The following is a 4,660-nucleotide window of genomic DNA, read 5'->3' as shown; positions in this document are numbered from 1 at the left end:
GTTATCAAGACCATGATTTTCTTCATTAGGTAAGGGATTAAGATCATATGTTTCTTCAACAGGCGGTAAATTAAGACCATGTATTTCTTCAATAGGAGGTAAATTCTTAACATCTTCAGCTTTAATACCTTTTTCTTTCATAGATTTCTTTGCCTCTTGCATATCTTCAGGACTGAGAAACAGAATACCCCTCTTCTTCGGAGTTGGTTTAGGAATAGGCTCAGGAATTGGCTCCGGAGGTGTCCAATTATTTTCATTTGTCAACATATTATTCAATAGAATTTCAGCGTCATCCGGTGTTCTTTCCCTGAAAACAGAACCAGCACAACTATCCAGGTAATCTCTGGAAGCATCGGTTAGTCCATTATAAAAGATATCAAGTATTCCATTTTCCTTAAGAGGATGATCAGGCAAAGCATTAAGTAATTGGAGAAGCCTCCCCCAAGCTTGTGGGAGACTCTCTTCTTCAATTTGCACAAAATTATATATATATCCCTTAAAGCAGCTTGTTTCTTATGAGCAGGGAAATATTTAGCAGAGAAGTAATAAATCATATCCTAGGGACTACTCACACAACCAGGATCAAGAGAATTAAACCATGTCTTAGCATCACCCTTTAATGAGAATAGGAATATTTTAAGGATATAAAAGTAACGAGTTCTCTCATCTTTAGTGAACAGGGTGGCTATATCATTTAATTTAGTAAGATGTGCCACAACAGTTTCAGATTCATAGCCATGAAAAGGATCAGACTCAACCAAAGTAATTATATCAGGATCAATAGAGAATTCATAATCCTTATCAGTAACACAGGTAGGTGAAGTAGCAAAAGCAGGGTCAGGTTTCATTCTAGCATTTAGAGATTGCTTATTCCATTTAGCTAATAACCTCTTAAGTTCGTTTCTATCTTAGCAAGCTAAAATAGCTAAAGAAGCTTCTTGATAAAAAAACATAACCCTCAGGAATAACAAGTGATTCTTCATCATCACTTTCATCAGTATTATCAGATTCAATATTTTCAATCTCTCTAGCCCTAGAAATTTGTTCATCAAGAAAATCACTAAGTGACACAGTAAGATCATACATAGAGGTAGTTTCATCATAAGTATCATGCATAGCAGAAGTGGCATCATCAATAACATGCGACATATCAGAACGAATAGCAGAAGCAGCTGTAGGTGTCGGAAGCTTACTCAAAACAGAAGGTGAATCAAGTGCAGAGCTAGATGGCAGTTCCTTACCTCCGCTCGTAGTTGAGGGATAAATCTTGGTTCTTGGATCTTTCAAGTTCTTCATAATGATAAGCAGATATAAATCCCAAGTGGCTCAAAGAATAGAGTTATGCTCCCCGGCAACGGCGCCAGAAAATAGTCTTGATAACCCACAAGTATAGGGGATCGCAACCGTTTTCGAGGGTAAAGTATTCAGCCCAAATTTATTGATTCGACACAAGGGGAGCCAAAGATTACTCTCAAGTATTAGCAGCTGAGTTGTCAATTCAACCACACCTGGAAACTTAATATCTGCAGCAAAGTATTTAGTAGCAAAGTAATATTATAGTAGTGGTAACAGTAGCAAAAGGTAACAGTAGTAAAAGTAATGTTTTTGGTATTTTGTAGTGATGATAGCAATAGCAACGGGAAAGTAAATAAGCGAAGAACAATATATGGAAAGCTCGTAGGAAATGGATCGGTGATGGAGAATTATGCCGGATGCGGTTCATCATGTAACAGTCATAACCTAGGGTGACACAGAACTAGCTCCAGTTCATTGATATAATGTAGGCATGTATTCCGAATATAGTCATACGTGCTTATGGAAAAGAACTTGCATGACATCTTTTGTCCTACCCTCCCGTAGCAGCGGGGTCCTTACGGAAACTAAGGGATATTAAGGCCTCCTTTTAATAGAGTACCGGAACAAAGCATTAACACATAGTGAATACATGAACTCCTCAAACTACGGTCATCACCGGTATGTATCCCGATTATTGTCACTTCGGGGTTAACGGATCATAACACATAATAGGTGACTATAGACTTGCAAGATAGGATCAAGAACACTCATATATTGATGAAAACATAATAGGTTCAGATCTGAAATCATGGCACTCGGGCCCTAGTGACAAGCATTAAGCATAGCAAAGTCATAGCAACATCAATCTCAGAACATAGTGGATACTAGGGATCAAACCCTAACAAAACTAACTCGATTACATGATAGATCCCATCCAACCCATCACTGTCTAGCAAGCCTACGATGGAATTACTCATGCACGGCAGTGAGCATCATGAAATTGGTGGTGGAGGATGGTTGATGATGACGACGACGACGGATTCCCCTCTCCGGAGCCCCGAACGGACTCCAGATCAGCCCTCCCGAGAGGTTTTAGGGCTTAGCGGCGGCTCTGTATCGTAAAACGTGATGAATTCTTCTCCCTGATTTTTTCTCCCCGAAACACAATATATGGAGTTGGAGTCACAGAGGCACCAGGGGGCCCACGAATTAGGGGGCGCGCCCCCACCCTCGTGGAGAGGTGGTGGGCCCCCTGGCCTTCATCTTTTGCAGGTATTTTTTATATTTTCCAAAAAGTTGCTTCGTGAAGTTTCAGGTCATTCCGAGAACGTTTGTTTCTGCACATAAATAACACCATGGTAATTCTGTTGAAAACAGCGTCAGTCCGGGTTAGTTCCATTCAAATCATGCAAGTTAGAGTCCAAAACAAGGGCAAAAGTGTTTGGAAAAGTAGATACGTTGGAGACGTATCAGTGTGTCCAGCAAGGATGATTGTGGTAAACTAAAAAGCAAAGACTCAAATCATACAAGACGCTCCAAGCAAAACACATATCGTGTGGTGAATAAAAGTATAGCCTCAAGTAAAGTTACCGATAGATGAAGACGAAAGAGGGGATGCCTTCCGGGGCATCCCCAAGCTTAGGCTTTTGGTTGTCCTTGAATTTTACCTCGGGGTACCTTGGGAATCCCCAAGCTTAGGCTCTTGCCACTCCTTGTTCCCAAATCCATCAAATCTTTACCCAAAAACTTGAAAACTTCACAACACAAAACTCAACAAAAAATCTCATGAGCTCCGTTAGTATAAGAAAACAAACCACCACTTTAAGGTACTGTAATAAAATCATTCTTTATTTATATTGGTGTTAAAACTACTGTATTCCAACTTCTCTATGGTTCATACCCCCCGATACTAGCCATAGATTCATCAAAATAGGCAAACAACACACGAAACACGGAATCTGTCAAAAACAAAACAGTGTCTAGTCTCTACTCCTAGTGGAGCAGTTGGTGAATCGTCTCCACTGTTTATTTTCGCTGGGTTTTTTTCGTCTCTCCTCCCATCACCCCCTCCCACCCTGGTCCATCGGTTTATTTTTCTCTCCACTCTTTATTACAACCAGAACTGTCCTAATGTATAACAAATCACGGATCTAACTTCCTTAAATTATGCAAATCAATCGATTCGATTTTAGGAAACAAATAATATATTTTTATCTAACTTTCCTAACTTATCCAAATCAATCGATTTCTCTCATTAGTGAAATTTGTTTTAGGAAACAAATAACAGACACATCACAAACTTTCCTCCCAATAAATAGTTTCTTAACATTTGCAAACTTTCCTAATCAGACACGTCACAAACGGGCAGGTACTGATATCACGTTACCAAACAATAAAACCCCATTTGCATAGAAATCAGTTCAAAATCCTAACTTTCCTAAATTTTTACCTTTCCTTGATAGCAATCAATATTTCCTATGTTTTCCACCTATAGAAGGAAATCACCCCTCCATCGATATTAGCATTTTTTGGAATGAGATCTCCAGGTTATGATTTTTTTTGCGATTCTTTCCAATTGTGACCTCTCCTTCCGCTCCGGCTCCTTCTCGCATAAACACCTCCACCACAGCCAGCTGACACCACCCCAGACCTCCTGCCTCTCCACACCTTCTCCGCCACCTCCTCCTCGTACTCCATTGACAATCCCTCCGCCATGTTTGTCCATGGCGGTGTCGAGGACATGGCGCAGCAGCGTACCAGTGGTAGAGCAGCGCATAGCAGCAGGAAGCAGCACGCAGCAGGCAAGGCAAGCGGCCGGCAGGCATAGGGGGCGGCCGGTGGAAGATGGCCGTGATAGGAGGGGGCGCGAGGTAGGGGCGCGACTGCGGGGCGAGTGAAGGGATAGGCGGCAGCAGACAGGGCGAGCGCAGCTAGCGAGAGTGTGGCGCATGGCTAGGGTGTGCGTCGCGCAGGTCACAGTGGTATGGTGGCTACGGCGAGCATGACGGCAGTGGCGGGCGCGATCGACGCGGTGTGGCACAGGCGTGGGCATGGAGAGGGAGTGGCCCCGCGGGTGCGGAAGAAGAGCAGCAGGCTCGAGCATGGGCGCGCATAGGAGCGGGCATGTGCCACGGGGTCAATCCGAGGAGCTCGATGGCTACCCCTGCAATGGCCATGGCGGACGGCGGTTCTCGGCCATGGCGAAATACCTAACGAGAGCAAACGAGAGGGGAAACAGGGGAAAGGCAAGAGGAGATCACGGCGGTGTCAATGGCGTCCTAGGGGAAGACAGGGGAGCTTGGGGCGGCGCAGATCGAACGACAATGTTATGGTGGCCGAAGGTTGAGGAAGACGGCAGCAACGT

Source organism: Triticum urartu, chromosome 7A, assembly GCF_056163025.1.
Source record: "Triticum urartu cultivar PI428250 chromosome 7A, HENAU_Tu73, whole genome shotgun sequence".
Lineage (NCBI taxonomy): Eukaryota > Viridiplantae > Streptophyta > Magnoliopsida > Poales > Poaceae > Triticum > Triticum urartu.
This window is presented reverse-complemented; position numbering follows the sequence as displayed.